The following is a 19761-nucleotide window of genomic DNA, read 5'->3' as shown; positions in this document are numbered from 1 at the left end:
TGGAGAATCCTGTGGACAAAGGAGCCTGGTGGGCTGCTGTCCATAGGGTCGCACAGAGTTGGACACAACTGAAGGGACTTAGCATGCATGCCTGCATTGGAGAAGGAAATGGCAACCCATTCCCGTATTCTTGCCTGGGGAATCCCAGGGACTGAGGAGCCTGGTGTGGGCTGCCGTCTATGGGGTCGCACAGAGTCGGACACAACTGAAGGGACTTAGCAGCCCAGGCAGAAGCAGGGAAATATGCTACAAGGTTTCTGAAAAACCTGCTTCTATTGTATCAAAAGCTAGTGATTCACTGAGACTCACACTGGGGGCGGGGAGGATGGTGAGCCAAGACACCACATTATCTACTTTTCCTCTCTCTTCAAAGGGATTCACAGGAAGATTAGCAGTACCCTTTACTTTACTTTCCTCCCTTGGAAGTAGACTTGAGATGTTGATTGTTGGTTAAGGGAGAAAGATGGTGTCTACATTTTCAATCCTCATGATCTCATTTGATCATACATCCCACCCAGTGAGGTAGATAGATTAGACATAACCACATTTCATAAACAAAGAAGTCTAAAGCTTAAAAAGATATTTTTTAAAAAATCCTATAATACTATTCTTAGTATTATATTTAATATAATACTAACATAACATAATTATATTCTTAGTATTCTTAGCTGATTGGTCAGGTTTCCAGACTCACATCCAATCACATGAAATTCCATTGTCATGGATTTTCAGAGTACTGTGTAACTACAACAGTTATGTTTTCCCTTTACAAATGTAAAAGTGCTTTCATATATATTATCAACTGTCAAAACTGGAATAAATTATCATGATTCCTTGCCATCAGCTCTATCACTCAGGAATTGATTTTCCTAGTAAGTAGACATGCTTACCTGACGCATTCATTCTGCATCTCAGTAACTGTTTTATAATTTCCTAAAGTTTTAGGAGATTTTAAAAATTAGAATAAATATATTCAAATCTAAACTCTATAGCAGCAATTTGATCCTCTAAGTAGGCAACCTCAGTGGTGGAATGTATTCTACTTTGAAATGAAACCAAAGGGCTTTTTTAAAAGTTGAAATATGATTGACATATAATATTGTAAGAATTTAAAGTGTGCAATGTGTTGATTTGATACAGATATATATTACAGTGTGATCACCACCTTAGCAGCAGTTATCATCGCTATTGTGTCACATAATTATCACTTCTTTTGAGGTGGGAACAAATGGGATCTAGCCTTTCAGCAACTTTGAAGTTTAAAATACAGTATTGTCTATAATGTGGAGAAGGCAATGGCACCCCACTCCAGTACTCTTGCCTGGAAAATCCCATGGACTGAGGAGCCTGGCAGGCTGCAGTCCAGGGGGTTGCAAAGAGTCAGACACAACTGAGCAACTTCACTTTCACTTTTCACTTTCACGCATTGGAGAAGGAAATGGCAACCCACTCCAGTGTTCTTGCCTGGAGAATCCCAGGGACGAGGGAGCCTGGTGGGCTGCCATCTATGGGGTCGCACAGAGTCGGACATGACTGAAGCGACTTAGCAGCAGCAGCAGCACTGTCTATAATGACTGTGCATTAGATCTCCAGGAATTACCTACTGGTTACAAGTCTGGGAGAACTTGTTTAGGGACAAAGCCTTTCTAAGCCTCTTCTCTTCAGGTTTATTATTTCCACCAAAAATTATCTGTTCTTTCATTCTCCTACAACAGAGAAAACTGGTTCAGACTTGTTCTAAGCCCAGACCTGCTTTTCAAGCAGCCTTCCTGAGAAATTTAGCTCATACTGGGACCATTTGTTTATTGTGCAAATAAAGCCTAGCTATTTGCCCAAGGCTCTGCCTCAGCAGAACATTAGACTCTGTTAAACCCTTTGTAGTAGTTCCTGGGAGTAATACAATTTATCTATATCCATTTCCTCATTGGATACTCAACCTATTTTATTTATTTATTTTTAGTTCACTGGGTCTTCTTTACTGCAAGCAGGCTCTCTCTAGTTGCAGTGACTGGGGCTACTCTTTGTTGCGGAGCACAGCCTCTAGGCATGTGGGCTTCAGTAGCTGCAGCACACATGCTCAGCAGCTGCAGATCCTGGCGTCCAGAGCACTGGTTCAGTAGTTGTGGGGCACAGGCTTAGTTGCTCCTAGGCATGTGGAAGCTTCCAGGACCAGGAATCAAACATGCGTCCCCTGCTTTGGCAGGTGGATTCCTATTCACTGGGCCACCAGGGAAGTCCCTTGACCTGTTCTGTATAGCAGTCTATCCCAGTTAACTCAGTCCAGTTCAGTCATGTCTAATGTACTCAAAGTCAAGTTACAAAATACTCTCTTGCTGCTGTCCTTGAAGTATCTTTTTATTTTAGACTTAACTGTTCCTCTAAAATGGTTATCCAGGACCAGGAAATATATATTGAGATTATCAAGGCTGACTGTGACAGCAGTTCATCACCATTCATTTACTGATTTATCAGACACATTATTGAGCAACACATCTGCTCTTCATTCCAAGCCCTGTGCTAGACGCTGAGGCTACAGACATGAAAGATGCGGCCTTGCCTTGAGGTTGTGCACAGCCCAGTGGGTGAAAACTAGACCTCTGTTCTCATCCTGACCCTACTTCTTATTAACTGTGTAAGTGTAGATAAAGCCTTTTTAAGCTTCATTTTCCCCATCTCTAACGTGGAAATAGGGCTCCCCTGGTGGCTTGGCTATAAAGAATCCACCTGCCAATACAGGAGACTAGGATTGGATCCCTGGCTTGGGAAGATGCCCTGGAGAAGGAAGTGGCAACCCACTCTGGTATTCTTGCCTGGAAAATCCCATGGACAGAGGAGTCTGGTGGGTTACAGTCCATAGCATCGCAAAAGAGTTGGACTCGACTTAGCAACTAAAGAATAACCACAAAATGGGAATAACAGTCCTACACATGAGGCTGATGTGAGAATTAATGGCATAAAATATAGTACTCAGAACATAGGCAGTGCTCAACACATATGATTTCATTGCTGTCATCATTCTGGAAACGGTGAATGGTGATTATAAATCAACAATTACAATATCACTTGTGATGTATGGAGACAGGAGGAAAGTCTTGTAAGAGCATAGTCTGGGATGGTGATGAGGCAGAAGGTGAACAAGAGGAGGGAAACTGATACCTAGTCACACCCAGAAGGACAAGTAGGAGGAAGTCCTACTTATGGGAAGGACTGGGAAAAGCACCACCCAGGAAGACAGAATAATAACATAAAGAAAAGCCTAGAGGCCAAAAACAAAAAGCAGGCAATTTTAGGAAGTTACAAGTAGTCCAGTATGTCTGGATCTTGGCACATATGTGGGGAAGCTGTGGGAGAGTTAGTGAGGTCAGGGGCGGGGGGTGGGGCATGTCATCATCCTTACAGCATTCTTGCTGCTCTTGCATCGTTGCTCCCATATAAGTACCTGATGGTACAATGTCCCTTAGGGGCGTTCTCACTTGGCCTTAGCTTTAGAGAGAATAGTGCTTCTTTCAGTTTTCCATTTCTTCCTACTCCATTTGCTGTTGAGGTCATAGGAAGGAGTCGGCCTCTGCTATAAACTGCAGGAGTTTCCCTTAGAGTGTGACCCACCCTCTAATACCAGAGCAGAGAGTGCTCCAACAGGTAGGAAGAAGTCCTGGGAGAAAAAAGAGGAAAGAAAGTATCAACTAGTGTTCAGCTGCTGCAGAAACCATTCCAATGGCCAGTGTCTCTTTCACTCTTTGATGACCTTGACTGAGCTACAGCTTGGGAGAAGGAGAAGCTTTAAGCTTGCTACAATGTCATAGGCAGGTCAGTTAAATCAAATGGACCAGAACTCACCATGGATGTACTTTGAGTTTAGGTCTCTGCTAAGCACTGAAGGGAAAGACTAAAGCAGTGTACTGAGATTCAAAGAGAGTCATCTAAAGGCCAAGTCCATGGTGAGAAGCCAGTAGATGCCACAAAACTGGAAACCCAGCAGGACTCCAGAGTTCACATTCTTCCTGATACATTGTGCTGCCCTTTCGGCATTAAGCATGGCCAATTTTGCTTGGGGACAGCTAGGAAATAAAGTATAAGCCATGGCCGATCATGTCATTGCTCATATCATTGATTTAACCTGAATGAACCTGACATAAGAGCGGTCTACATTTAAACCATGGGGGGAATACTGATTGGTTTAGTAAAGCAGAAAGAGGTAACATACTTCTAGAAAACTCTTGGCAAGCCCAGGTGACCTTTAAGAGGTCAAGTAGGCTGTTATTCAACTGAGCTCTGGGAAAACTAGGAGTAGCCATTACTGACCCTGCACCTGCACTCAGGTAAGTATAAAGGTCTTTAAGGAACTTGGGTTGGAGATCCAATCTGTATGGTGGACAATGAAGAATAAAAGGCCATAAATGGAGGCTGAGGAGGTTTGTGAACCATTCAATTTTTTCACTAGATTTGGTAACCAGTATCTGGAGTTATGTATCATGTCTTATTGGTGGTGAAAGAGGGAAAAAGGGCAAAGGAACAATCTAAAGAGAGAGAAACTGATGGATTTCAAGGGCAGAAGACTCCAGTAGGCTAACAGAATGAACCCATATTAGACTGGAAATGCACTTAAAAATCCATGTGTCATTTGACTCTCTTACTTTTAGACACACAGATTTCATTTTAGGTGTCAATGAGAAATATCTGTATATCATTAAAAGAGAAGATGTAGCCCTTCTTCCTTCCCAAGGCTTTAAATCTAGTTAGTTGCCTGAACTAGATACACATCTATAGACTTAAAAGGGTTCTACATCTACAAGGGATCTGGGACACAGCTTAACAACAAAGACTGGCTTTAGAAGAGGTAGCTGAAATGGAGAGACAAAGAACTCCAGACAGCTCACAATAGGGATGTGGAATTAAGACATTCTCACTACTTCTATTCAGGTTTCCCTCCCTGAATAATAGAGATAATTGAAAACTTCCCCGAACCTGTCTCACAGAATCCTCAAGAGGATGAATCATGCAGCATGGTAATGTGCTCAGACACCTCTGAAAAATGCCTCGTGTGAGTTCTGGGTATGATTTTGCCATTATCATTATTACCTTATCACCTTATCATTGCAAAAGCACATGCTGGGAGAACTGTCTTGGCCATTTTGACATAAATATCTGGCCAACATCTTCTTCCTCTCTACTCTTTTTCCACACTGATAGTCATTAAACCAAAAAACTGGTCTACTCAATCTCCCTAATATATCAGGAGCATCTTAGCCTTCACTTCCCACCTCAGATCACGCTCCCTGAATCTTTGTCCTTTTCCTCTCCATTTTTCTAAATCCAGTCCTTTTTTTCAAGTTCTAAGGTTTTCTCTCTTCTGTAAACTGACTCTTTTTTCCTTATTCACTACCATATTAGGCAGGCTTCTTCAGACAAATAGAACCAATTGGAGATATACAGATAATTTAAAAGAGACTTAGTACACGTGATTGACTCATGTGATTATAGATGCTGAGAAGTCCCATAATCTATCATCTACCAGTTGGAGGCTCAGAAAAGCCAGTAGTGGAGTCACAGCCAAAGGCCTGTGAACGGGGGGAGCCAGTGGTGTAATTCCAAGTCCAAAGGCCCATTAACCAGCAGTACTGAAGTCTGAAGGGAGGAGAAAATGGATATCCTCACTCAAGGAGAAATCAAATTCACCCTTTCTCTACCTTTTTGTTCTATTCAAACCCTCAAAGAATGGGATGATGCCCACTTGCATTTGTGAGGATGTGATCTCCTTTACTCACCCTTACCAAGTCAAATGCTAATCTCTTTCAGAAACACCCTCACAGACCCATCCAGAGAGACAATGTTTTTCTAACTATCTGGGCATCACTAAGCCCAGTCAAATGGCTTTCTAAAGTTAGCCATCAAAAGCACACATAGTCAACAAATATTTACAGCATGCCTCCATGGAATTAGGCACTGCTTTAGATCCTGGGACTATAGCCCCCAATAAGGACACTGTTCTTGTCCTCAGGAAGTTTATGGTTGAGTTTTCTCACTTTCAGAATTTCTTAATGGTGTTTCAGTAAGGAATATTTTACTTTAAAGTCCATTATACACAAATATTTGTATGTGCACATAATATATAGATGCAAGAGTTTCACATATAATATTTACTATGTATGCTACCTTCTGCTTTCCTCTATTTTGTTTCAAGTGATGCTGGTTGTGACCCACTGTTAGGATTTTACAGCTCCCTAATGAGTCTTGATTTACAGTTTAAAAAAAAACTGGTTCCATTGAGATAGAGAAAGGGAAACAGTTGTATAAACAGATGACAAGAATATTGTATCAAAAGCATATACTTCTTTTTATTGTTCACCATTGTATCTGTAAATCAAATCCCTTATGATTATACACTGGAAGTGAGAAATAGATTCAAGGGACTAAATCTGATAGACAGAGTGCCTGATGAACTATGGATGGAGGTTTGTGAGATTGTACAGGAGACAGGAATCAAGACCATCCGCAAGAAAAAGAAATGCAAAAAAAGCAAAATGGCTCTCTGAGGAGGCCTTACAAATAGCTGTGAAAAGAAGGGATGTGAAAAGCAAAGGAGAAAAGGAAAGATATACCCATTTGAATGCAGAATTCCAAAGAATAGCAAGGAGAGATAAGAAAGCCTTCTTCAGCGATCAATGCAAAGAAATAGAGGAAAACAATAGACTGGGAAAGACTAGAGCTCTCTTCAAGATAATTAGAGATACCAAGGGGACATTTCATGCAAAGATGGGCTCAATAAAGGACAGAAAACATATGGAGGTAACAGAAGCAGAAGATATTAAGAAGAGGTGGCAAGAATACACAGAAGAACTGTACAAAAAAGATCTTCACGACCCAGATAATCATGATGGCTCACCTAGAGCCAGACTCCTGGAATGTGAAGTCAAGTGGGCCTTAGGAAGCATCACTACGAACAAAGCTAGTGGAGGTGATTGAATTCCAGTGGAGCTATTTCAAATCCTGAAAGATGATGCTGTGAAAGTGCTGCACTCAATATGCCAGCAAATTTGGAAAACTCAGGAGTGGCCACAAGACTGCAAAAGGTCAGTTTTCATTCCAATCCCAAAGAAAGGCAATGCCAAAGAATGCTCAAACTACCACACAATTGCACTCATCTCACAAGCTAGTAAAGTAATGCTCAAAATTCTCCAAGCCAGGCTTCAGCAATACGTGAACCGTGAACTTCCAGATGTTCAAGCTGGTTTTAGAAAAGGCAGAGGAACCAGAGATCAAATTGCCAACATCTGCTGGATCATCGAAAAAGCAAGAGAGTTCCAGAAAAACATCTATTTCTGCTTTATTGACTATGCCAAAGCCTTTGACTCTGTGGATCACAATAAACTGTGGAAAATTTTGAAAGAGATGGGAATACCAGACCATCTGACCTGCCTCTTGAGAAACCTGTATGCAGGTCAGGAAGCAACAGTTAGAACTGGACATGGAACAACAGACTGGTTCCAAATAGGTAAAGGAGTACGTCAAGGCTGTATATTGTCACCCTGCTTATTTAACTTATATGCAGAGTACATCATGAGAAACGCTGGGCTGGAAGAAGCACAAGCTGGAATCAAGATTGCCGGGAGAAATATCAATAACCTCAGATATGCAGATGACACCACCCTTATGGCAGAAAGTGAAGAGGAACTAAAAAGCCTCTTGATGAAAGTGAAAGTGGAGAGTGAAAAAGTTGGCTTAAAGCTCAACATTCAGAAAATTAAGATCATGGCATCTGGTCCCAGTCCTTCATGGGAAATAGATGGGGAAACAGTGGAAACAATGTCAGACTTTATTTTTCTGGGCTCCAATATCATTGCAGACGGTGATTGCAGCCACGAAATTAAAAGACGCTTACTCCTTGGAAGAAAAGTTATGACCAACCTAGATAGCATATTCAAAAGCAGAGACATTACTTTGCCAACAAAGGTCCATCTAGTCAAGGCTATGATTTTTCCAGTGGTCATGTATAGACGTGAGAGTTGGACTGTGAAGAAAGCTGAGCACCGAAGAATTGATGCTTTTGAACTGCGGTGCTGGAGAAGACTCTTGAGAGTCCCTTGGACTGCAAGGAGATCCAACCAGTCCATCCTAAAGGAGAACATTGGTCCTGGGTGTTCATTGGAAGGACTGATGTTGAAGCTGAAACTCCAATACTTTGGCCACCTGATGCGAAGGGCTGACTCATTTGGAAAGACCCTGATGCTGGGAAAGATTGAGGGCAGGAGGAGAAGGGGACAACAGAGGATGAGATGGTTGGATGGCATCACCGACTTGATGGACATGGGTTTGGGTGAACTCCAGGAGTTGGTGATGGACAGGGAGGCCTGGTGTGCTGCGATTCATGGGGTCGCAAAGAGTTGGACACGACTGAGCTACTGAACTGAAATGAACAGAAAACATGATTCTATGAAAGTGCTGCACTCAATAGGCCAGCAAATTTGGAAAACTCAGCAGTGGCCACAGAACTGGAAAATGTCAGTTTTCATTCCAATCCCAAAGAAAGGCAATGCCAAAGAATGCTCAAACTACCGTACAACTACCCTCATCTCACACGCTAGCAAAGTAATGGTCAAAATTCTCTAAGCAAGGCTTCAACAGTACGTGAACTGTGAACTTCCAGATGTTCAAGCTGGTATTAAAAAGGCAGAGGAACCAGAGATCAAATTGCCAGCAACCACTGGATCATAGAAAAAGCAAGAGAGTTCCAGAAAAACATCTATTCTGTTTTATTGACTACAGTAAAGCCTTTAACTGTTGGATCACAACAAACTGGAAAATTCTGAAAAAGATAGGAATGCCAGACACCTGACCTACCTCCTGAGAAATCTGTATGCCGGTCAAGAAGCAACAGGTAGAACTGGGTGTGGACCAATGGACTCGTTCCAAATTGGGAAAGGAGTACATCAAGGCTGTATACTGTCACTCTGTTTATTTAACTTATATGCAGAGTACATCATGTGAAATGCCAGGCTGGATGAAGCACAAGTTGGAATCAAGATTGCCAGGAGAAATATCAATAACCTCATATATGGCAGAAAGCGAAGAAGAACTAAAGAGCCTCTTGATGAAAGTGAAAGAGGAGAGTGAAAAAGTTGGCTTAAAACTCAACATTCAGAAAATTAAGATCATAGCATCTGGTCCCATCACCTCATGGCAAATAGATGGGGTAACAATGGAAACAGTGACAGACTTTATTTTCTGGGCTCCAAAATCACTGCAGATGGTGACTGTGGCTGTGAAATTAAAAGATGCTTGCTCCTTGGAAGAAAAGTTATAACAAACCTAGATAGCATATTAAAAAGCAGAGACATTACTTTACCAACAAAGGTCTGTCTAGTCAAAGCTATGGATTTTCCAGTAGTGATATATGGATGTGAGAGTTGGACTATAAAGAAAGCTGAGCACCAAAGAATTGATATTTTGAACTGTGGTGTTGGAGAAGACTCTTGAAAGTCCCTTGGACTGCACGGAGATCCAACCAGTTAATCCTAAAGGAAATCAGTCCTGAATATTCATTGGAAGGACTGATGCTGAAGCTGAAATTCTAATACTTTGGCCATCTGATGCAAAGAACTGAGTCATTGGAAAAGATCCTGATGCTGTGAAAGATTGAAGGTTGGAGGAGAAGGGGATAATAGAGGATGAGATGGTTGGATGACATCACTGACGCGATGGAAATGAGTTTGAGTAGGCTCCAGGAGTTGGTGATGGACAGGGAAGCCTGGCAGGCTGCCATCCATTGGGTCGCAGAGTTGGACATGACTGAGTGACTGAACTGAACTGAACTGAACTGATTGTATCTGTGGGAATCATTTTAGCTATTCAGTGAAAGGCTTTCAAAGAGCAAGGGACTGTGGCCTGTATCTCTGTATGGTCCCACCATCCCTCAATCTTAGTATAGCACCTTCCCCAGAGAATGCAATAGATATATTAGTGTTAATGATGTGTGAGTTCAGGTCCTTATCAGCCCCAAGAGAGGATTGGACACAATAGAGATGCACAGGGTTGGTGCCTGTGAAGGATAAACGGGGAAGGAACAGACGCTGGGGAGAGCTTTCAGACCATAATGCAGATCTGACAACAGTGAAGGGAAGGAAGAGGGAAGGAGAAATGGGTAGGAAGAGTCATGGACTGCAGCCCAGTTCCGAGAAAGGCTTGGCCAAGCTGACAGGATGTCCTTGAGCCAAAGTCACGTATTGGAAGAGTCCCAAGTCTTAGAGGAACAGGTCTGCCTCACGGTGTCCTGTGTGATCTGCCAGTGGCTGGGAGCAGCTTGTAGGCAGCGTGGCCTCAGCAGGACCATGGCGGAGGATCCACAGGAGCACCTGGGTTTGTCAGTAACACTGGTTTTGGTATCATAAGCTAGGTTTTCCTTTCCAACTGGAAGCAAGTAGTAAAGAATTCCAGGGAAGCATGTCACTTTTCAGCTGCACCTTATTGTAGGTTCTTTCCCCACAGCCCCTTTGATGTTAGAGAGGAGACCCTCGCTCCAGCTGGCCTTCCCACCATCTAGCTGTACCGCTTTGGACTAAACTTTAGGAATTCCTCTTGATCCTGTTGTTCCAGGTTAGTGTTCCTTAGGGGTGGGGTGCTCAAGGAAACAGGTAACAGAAGACACTTGAGAAAAGCTGCTGGCCCCAGTGAGTCCTACACAAAGAAGCTGGATTCCCAAACCCAGAGACTTAACTGAATTCCTCCCTGGTTAATGACTCAGTTCTATTCCTCCACCTCTCTGTCCTTTACATCCACTGCAACCCACAGGGCAGATTTTGGGGACCGAGGAGAGGTTTCTCCTCACTTTTAAATTCAGATACAGCAATTTGTGAAATGAAGATTTCTTACATCATCAACAGATCGTGAATTTGTTGGGAAGCTGAGATCAGCTCTATTCTTTCTAGTGTTTTGTCCCCTTTTTCAGGACAAAGTGGCCCAGGCTGGGGCACTCTCTGGACATCATCTGATGACCACGCAGGCAGAGAGGTGGCATCTCCCCAGACCACCAGCAACAGGAGCTCTTAGAGATCTGAACATAAATGTGACATAACTTATTTTCAGCTTTCAGAGCGAACTGACTACATTTCATTCTGTGACTCCCTTTCTAGGTAAAAGCGTACCCACTGACTTTTGTGACTGGACAGCTTATAGTTGTTCCAGTTTTAGGCCTAGTTCTCAAGATATCACTATTCATGAGTAATTATTAAAATAAATGGCAATTGGATTAAATAATGACTATGCTCTTCCCCTGGAGGAGAGCATGGCAACCCACTCCAGTATTCTTGCCTGGAGAATCTCATGGACAGAGGAGCCTGGTGGGCTACAGTCCATGGGGTTGCACAGAGCTGGACACGACTAAAGCAACAGTGTATATGCACACATGCTCAGTATTTGTTCAGCATTCTTCTTAGCAGTAATTCAAGCCCTGTACAAGCATAATCTCAGTAATCCTCACAGCTGCTAAGTCACTTCAGTTGTGTCCAACTCTGTGCGACCCCATAGACGGCAGCCCACAAGGCTCCCCCGTCCCTGGGATTCTACAGTCCTTTAACAGCATTGGCAATATGTCCATTTTTCCAGTCTGGGGAAAGGAGCATTGCAAATATATAATCAACATGGACCTACTTTAGCAAGAGTGGTGTACTAAACACTCCGTAATAACTTACATGTGAAAAAAAAAAGCACAGCTGAATAGCTATAATATAAGTGGACAAGAGTCTTTACACCACCAACAAACACAATTTTGTAAGTCAACCTATTACAATAAAAATAAACAAGATTAATTTTTCTTAAATAACTTAAAAACACAAGAAGTAATGAGACACAGCTTTTGGTGGCTTCCTCTGGTACATTCTAGAGGCCTGTGTCTCAGGCACTTAGTCAAATAATGCTGGGACATCCTTAGTGACTGTGTGGCACCCAGAATATGGGGAGGTGAAGATAAAGTCTCCGAATGCATCATCCAGGCCCAGCCAGGTTGGCAACTGCTAGACTTTGCCTCTGGTCATTTAGAAGGTCAACAAACTGAAATCTTTCTCTCCCCTCTGTGTTTTATGCACCAAGTAATTCTCAACAGTATTTTTGCCTGGGAAATCCCATAACAGAGGAGCCTCGTAGACTACAGTCCATGGGGTTGCAAAGAATCAGATATGACTGAATGAGCATGCAGTACTTCTCCTTTGACATTTACCAAATATGTTGTTTCAACAATAATTTAATATTTTATTGGTAATTATTAAAACCTGGTATTTTCATCATGTTTTATGGTCCATGAAGCTTCCATTGCACTTACTATTGTATTTGACCCTTCCAACACCTTGACAAGCTACCTAACTTTCATGAGCCCTGTTTTCTTCCTTTGTAAGCAGTTGTACCAGCCTTTCTTAAAAGAATTGGCAAATATACTCGTTTTGTCAGTCTGAGGAAAGACGACGCATCTAAATTGAGACTTACTAAATCACTCACCAAATAATGTTCTTAAGGTCGTCATAGGGAACAACTGCACTAAGGGAGGTGAAACTTACTTGTGAAATGCAAAGGCACGTACGGGTACAGAACAACAAAGACTAAGATTTCAAACTTTGGAGGCTAAATGCCAGAAACAGAGACTTGTGGCAACACATGAGAGGGAGCAGATTCACATGTTGTAATTGAATATTTGGTAGGATATCTTCTCTGTCTGGACAGTCAGGCTTTTGGGCTAGTGCTCAGGGGGAAAACGTCAGGCCTCGTAGGTGTGAGAGTCAATGGCATGAGGGCAATAACTGAAGACAGGAGTAAGGATGGCATCACCAGGGAGAGGGAGGAGCATAAGAAGGCAAGGAGAACCTTTGGGAAGGCTGTGTCAAGGGATGGAGTACGTGGAGCAATGATGGCTGACAAGGCGCTGGATTTGATTCTCCAACGGGAGGAAGAGGTTCTAAGTCAGATACTAGAAGGCAAATGAAAGGAAAAGAGACTTTGTGGAGTCATAGGTCAAGAACGCCATTAGCATCTTGGAAGACGGTGGTTTCAGTCTTATAGTGGCTTGAGGAACTGGAGGCAATTAGTGGAGAATCTGCAGTGTAAGCCATCCTTTTGAGAAATTTAGTGATGAAAGGCAATAGAGGGATTGGATGGTAGCTTTAAGAAGAAATAATACCAAAAAAATGAAAGAAGCAATAATAGCTAATGTTTAGCCATTATTTATTTTAATTAACAAACACTTACATGGCATTTATAAGGTGTCAGACATTGTTTCTAAGTGGTTTACAAACAATTAATTTGCTTCATTCTCACCTTCACATGATGAGATAGTTGTTATTATGATTATCCCCATTCTTACAGATGAAGAGACTGAGGAATCAAGTGGTTAAGTAAATTACCCAAACCCACAGTTATCAACAGTAGAAGTGGTAGTTAAACTATGGGAAATTTCGTTCAAGAGTCCATTTTCTAACTCACTTTTCCTTCTGAAATGATTTGGTAGTAATTTGAGGAAGAAGTACGGGGATTTTTCTTATTTTTAATTGGGAAGACCTCAACTTGCTGGGATGCTTAGAAGAAGGAGTCAGTACTTTAATAGAATGAACAAGAATTTTTGGATAATGAACAGAACAAGATTGCCAGAGTCATGAGCAGCCATGGTGGGAAAGTGTAGATGAAGCAGTTAGTCTTGGCCGCAGTCAGCACTAATTCTCCTTAGATAAGAAGGAGATGATAAAGATACAGATTATGTTTTGAGGAGAGATGAGGATGAAGTGGCTGAGTGGTTAAGGCAATGGACTGCTAATCCGTTGTTCTCTGAAATAGTTCAAATCCTACCTTTGCCCGATGTGTGCTTTGGGCTTCCCTGGTGGCTCAGATGGTAAAGAATCTGCTTGCAATGTGGGAGACCTGTGTTCAATCCCTGGGTCAGGAAGATCCTCTGGAGAAGGGAATGGCTACCCATTCCAGTATTCTTGCCTGGAGAATTGCATGGATAGAAGAGCCTGGTGGGCTACAGTTCATGAGACTGCAAAGAGGTGGACATGACTGAGGAACTAACACTTTCACTTTGAGGAGAGGGAAAACTGAGCAAATTCTCATCAAATGGAGATTCAACTGAGAGAGCTTGAGGGAGCGGTTAGGGATTGAGTAGAAAAAGCTGCAGCTTCCTGGGAATGAGGAGTCCTCTCCAAGCAAAGCGCACTGGAGCCACTTAGTATGCTGACTAAAGGCATCTTCTATTCAAGGCCGTGTGCTGAGAGCTCAGCAGTCCTCTTTAACAGCTTAGCACGAGTTGAGAATGCTACCAACAAGACACTGACAGGACACAGGAGACAAGATAAGATTCAGGAGCGCTTGCTTGGCTTCATGCTTTTACAGGGCTCAGAGAGAGGACACATCTGTACACTTCTGAGGAGCTGCATTAAGGCTGGGCTTGGGTTGGACATTGGAAATAAGGAGGATTAGTAACAGAGAGGAAGAGGCCCAGTATTTGGTGGTGGAGGAAGGGATAGGAACAAAAAACTCAAAAGAAGAGAGGCGGGCATTAGAAGGAGCTCTTGGTAAAAGTGAAGGTCCTGAGGTGAGGGGAGCAGTGACATTCAGGCCAAAAGACATCCCCATCCAATGACTTACTCCTGATTTGGGTTCACTTGGGTCCTCAGGTTTCTATCGTCCCCAACTCCTGTTACGCTTTTTTTCCCATAGCAATCATCACCTCCTAATATACCATATTAAGAGAGTAATATTATTGAGAGTCCCTTGGACAGCAAGGAGATCAAACCAGTCAATCCTAAAGGAAATCAACCCTGAATATTCATTGGAGGGACTGATGCTGAAACTGAAGCTCCAATACTTTGGCCACCGGATGCGAAGAGCTAACTCATTGGAAAAGACCCTGATGCTGAGAAACATTGAGGGCAGGAGGAGAAGGGGGCGACAGAGGATGGGATGGTTGGATGGCATCACTGACTCAATGCACAAGAGTTTGAGCAAACTCAGGGAGATAGTGATGGACAGAGAAGCCTGGCATGCTGCAGTCCCTGGGGTCACAAAGAGTTGAACATGAATTAGTGACCAAAACAACAAATATTTACTAGAATGTAGGCTCTGTGAGGAGGCTTTTCTGGTGGCTCAGCTGGTAAAGAATCCACCAGCAATGCAGGAGACCCTGGTTTGATTCCTGGATCAGGAAGATCCCCTGGCAAAGGGATAGGTTACCCACGCCAGTATTCTTGGACTTCCCTGCTGGCTCAGACAGTAAAGAATTCTCCTGCAATGCAGGAGACCTGGGTTCGATTCCTGAGTTGGGAAGATCCCCTGGAGGAGGGCATGGCAACCCACTCCAGTATTCTTGCCTAGAGAATTCCATGGACAGAGGAGCCTGGCGGGCTACAGTCCACAGGGTCGCAAAGAGTCGTACATGACTGAGTGACTAAGCACAGCACAGCACAGGCTCTGTGAGAGCAGATCTGGTTCATGTGTCTGTCTCCAGGGCTTTGATCAAGCCTAGCATGTAGAAGGTGCCCCCTAAAAACTTGCTCAATGAATGAGTCCACCAGCAGTTCCAGGGCTAACCTGGGATGCTTCCCATGGAGGCTCAGGAATCCCTGGGCTCACAGCTGGACTGTGGAGGAAAGCCTGCCCAGCCTGCTTCTCGAATGGAAGATCTTTAACCCCGGGCAAAAAGCAAACTCTTAAAAATGAAAGGCAGAAACTTCCAGAAACTGGGCACCAGGGATGACATCTTCCCTGAGCAGGTGGGAGAAGGTGTTTAAGGACTGATGGGTTTTAAGCTAAGTGATCCAGAGTGGTTTAGGGAGGAGGATGGGGCCTTGTTGAGACTTGTAGACTTTGGGAGGCCCCAGTGGCTCTCCCAGCCCCTCAGGCTTTATTCATCTGTTCCCTCAGCAATCACTGGGGCCTGAGCCAGCCTGGTGAAAGGAACAGTTTATTCCAGAGTCCTCTTCTGGGTAAGGAGCATTTCCTCAGATCCTGGTCCAGGTAACAAGGGCTCCTTGTACCTTTGCCAGTTGTTTTAGACTGTCTAATAGAAAAACATGTTCCCCTCCCACCCATATACATTTAAGCTTAAAATTGCCTTCAAACAAGGAAACAAAACACACACTGTGCAGAGGCCAGGAGTCACCAGTCTGAGCCCTCATTACCGAGCGGTGGAGCAGATCCATGGCAGGCGCTCCTGTGTTCAGAAAGCATGCCCAGTACGGTGGGTCCTGCACTACCTCCAGCTACCAGTTCCCTCGAGCGTAAGCAGAGCATACACATGCGTCAGCCCCTCTGGGAAGGGGTGACCTAGATATCCTGTTCTGTGGAATGAGTATGAGTGTCCCCCATATTCCTGCATCTGAAGAGTGGAACTCTGATCCACCTATGAACCACCTTGCGTTCTTTAAGAAGAGGCAATTTTGGCCTTCCCTGGTGGCTCAGTGTAAGTCTGCCTACCAATGCAGGAGACTTGGGTTTGACCTCTGACACTGAAGACTCCACATGCCCCAGAACAACTAACTCCACAAGCCCATGTACCACAACTATTAAGTCTGGGCTCTAAAGCCCGGGAACGGCAACTACTGAGCCCCAGGCCACAACTACTGAAGCCCCCATGCCCAGAGCACATGCTCCACCCAAGAGAAGCCGCTGCCATGAGAAGCCTGCATATGACAGTTAAAGAGTAGCCCTCACTTGTAACAACTAGAGAAAAGCCCTCACAGCAACGAAGACCCAGCACAGCCAAAAATAAATAAATACAATTTTTTTTTAAAGAGGCAATTTTCTTTTAGTCAGTGGCACTGTTGTTTTGAAACTCAACTGGCCACTTGTCAGGAGAGGTCACTTGTCAGACAGGGTGAGCTGGCCATTTCCTGGGAACCTTGGCCTGGGTCTGCAGTCTCTCGGGGAGAGGCCTGTTGGCTTTGAATTTCCGTCTGCGGGAGAAAACCCGAAGGCAGTCCTCCGTCCCAGTCTGCCCGGGAAGGAAGACTCACAGTGAGAAACATCCAGTCGTCTGCTAGGAAGGGTGGGCAGGTGGTAGCACACATGGTCACACCCGTCAGCCTGGCCTCCTCACCTGACATAGCTGCCCTGGAGTGAAGGCGCCCCACCTCAGACCAGGACGTCCCGCATGGAGCCCCAGCCACTCCTACCGGGCAGAGAGGCAGGCAGGGCCTGGGCACAACTCCCTGAGGCCAGGCAGCTCTGCCACGTGCCCTCCTGAGCTCTGATCTCATTCTGGGGAGGTGCAGCACAGCGCTGGCGGCTGGACTTTGTTATCTATCTCAGGATGCTTGCTGGCCAAGGCCCGCATGTGTCATTATCACCTGACTCTAATGAATGGCAGTGGGTGTCAAACTCCAGGCCAGAGGACTGATGTGGCAGAGTTTGGCTGAGGCACCACTGTGGAGGGAATCTAGCTCCAGAATCAGCTGGGAGCCTTGTGTTTCTGTTCTGTTCTCCTCCCCACCCTCCCCTGGTGTGGGCACTAACTTGCCTGGAGAGGAGCAATCACACCGTGGGACCTGCTACATTCCTGCTATAATACCTGGGTTCTAAGCCGAGCTCCACCATTGAGTAGTTGTTTGTCCCTAGGTAAATTGCTTAATTTCTCTGTGCTTCACTATTTTAAATCCATCTATAAGAAGAGGATGAAGAAATGATCTCTACTTCCACACTTATGAGAATTAAAAGACTTAACAGATGCAAAATGAATATTGCCTGCCATAGGGTATGTGCTCAAAAAGGACAGTATAAAGTCACTACAATAATGCTCATTATAATCTTCTCAAAGTTGCTGTGACAAACTGAGCCAGGTTGAAGGCACTCAAGAATAGTAAGTTGTTAAAGAACGTGATTTAGCCCGTTCCCTGTGCCCACCCCCATGGGCCAGCCCTTCTCCTGCCCTGATCCTTGGGGGAAATTGTGCTACTTCTGTAACCACCTATATGAAATCCTACCCAAATTTCAAAGCTACAGTAGCCTTGGTTATACCTCTGACCACCTCCACACCTGATAGATATACTCCCCAAGGGGAAGAATTCATTTGGTCACTTTTTAGCTTTTCTGGCCCTTAAACTCTTTCAGTCAATTTTGGGGGGAAAATCAATAACCACCACCAAAAGCTGGGGATCAAGTCTGTTTTCTCCAGTGTGACCTAGTGTTCCTGAAAACTGAAGTCTCTGTGTGTTGTGACCATGAAGCCAATTTAATGCATGTTTTAGAGGCCTGTTTCTTCGGAGGATTGTTTAACTACTGGAGGGAATACCAGAGGAGGTGGGAAAGTGCCACTGCCATTTGCTCTCCTACAAAATGCCGAGGGTGGTGGAGGCTTCCATGAGCCCTGGGTGGCCAGCCCGCAGCTGAGCCTTTTCTAGACCTCCTCCTGGAAGATGATGGCTCATCACAGTGTGGTTGAGAGCCGAGTCTATCCGAGGAGCCTGGGTACATGGGAGGTATGAGATAACGAAGAGTTGGAGTCCCCACCGGGAGGGCTCCTGAAAGCAGAGCACGCTGGGCTCCCCCCAGAGCTTCAGATTTAGTAGCTGGGATGGGGCCTGGAAACACGCATCTCCAACAAGCCCCTAGGAAATTCTGAGGATGCTGCTTGGGGAGCAGTCTGAGAGCCACTGATTCACGCAACCAAAGGGGTCTTCCAGCTTCTCTCTAGCAACCCAAAGTCACCAGTCCCTTGTCATCCTTCATTCTTCTTTGGAGCTGAGCCACTGGGTGCATAGTGCTGCCCTTAGGAGGTCGGCTCAGGGGTCAGACAGCCTGGGTTTGAATCTTGGCCTCATTTAATCAGCTGTGGCCAAATTACTTAGCCTCTGTGCCATAGATTCCTCACAATAATAAATATTCACGTTTTCTTTTTTTCATATTTAATATTTTTTATTATTTATTTTACTTGCCTGCACCGAGCCTTAGTTGCAGCATATGGGATCTAATTCTCTGACCAGGGATTGAATCTGGACCCCTTGCATTGGGAGCATGGAGTCTTAGCCACTGGATCACCAAAGAAGTCCCAGTCCTCACATTTTCTGACAGCTTACTACATGCCAGGTGCAGTTCTAATGTATTTATTATTTTCTCTGTTAAATCCTTTGAAGACTATGAGGTGGGTGCCGTTATATCCCTAAAGAGGACAGCAAGGCACAGGGAGAGATGATAATAGCAAACACCTTGTAAGAGTATCATTTGGATTGAGTAAGATAATCCATGTTAAAGTTGCATTTGAATATCTAAGAATATTAACTTCTTTTACTGTGGACACAAAGATCTGAAGGTCCTTTCCCTTCTCTTGAGATTTTTAAGGCTCTTCCTCAGAGGATGAACCATCTTGCTCCCTTTTGGGTTCTAAGGAAAAGATCGACAAATCATATTCCACATCTTCTCCTGGGCTTCTGTCCTTCCACAGATATGTGACTCCCCTCTTGTAGAGCTGCTGTCTCCAGAGAGCTGTCATAGTTCTGAGGGCCCAGGGCACGCGGGGTGTGGAGGCAGGCCTGGGGTGGTGGTGGGGGCTCCGGAGGATGTCTGCAGAAAGCTGTGTGGTATGCATGCCTGGTTAAGCAGGGAGTCCTGTATGAGACCTGACAAGGGAAGCTCTGAGAATACAGACTGTTTGCAAGCTCACCAGACCAAAAGAGGAGAGAAAGAGGGAGGAGAAAGAGCGCCCCAAGCCCCTGAGCTGCGCCAGCACATTCCAGCACGATAGACACTTGCTAGTGGGCCTTTGTTTTCTACCAGAGCTGGAGGAGGGGGCATAGC

This window comes from Bison bison, unplaced genomic scaffold (assembly GCF_000754665.1).
Source record: "Bison bison bison isolate TAMUID 2011002044 unplaced genomic scaffold, Bison_UMD1.0 scf7180017864289, whole genome shotgun sequence".
Taxonomy (NCBI): Eukaryota; Metazoa; Chordata; class Mammalia; order Artiodactyla; family Bovidae; genus Bison; species Bison bison.
Note: the sequence above shows the minus strand (reverse complement) of the source record.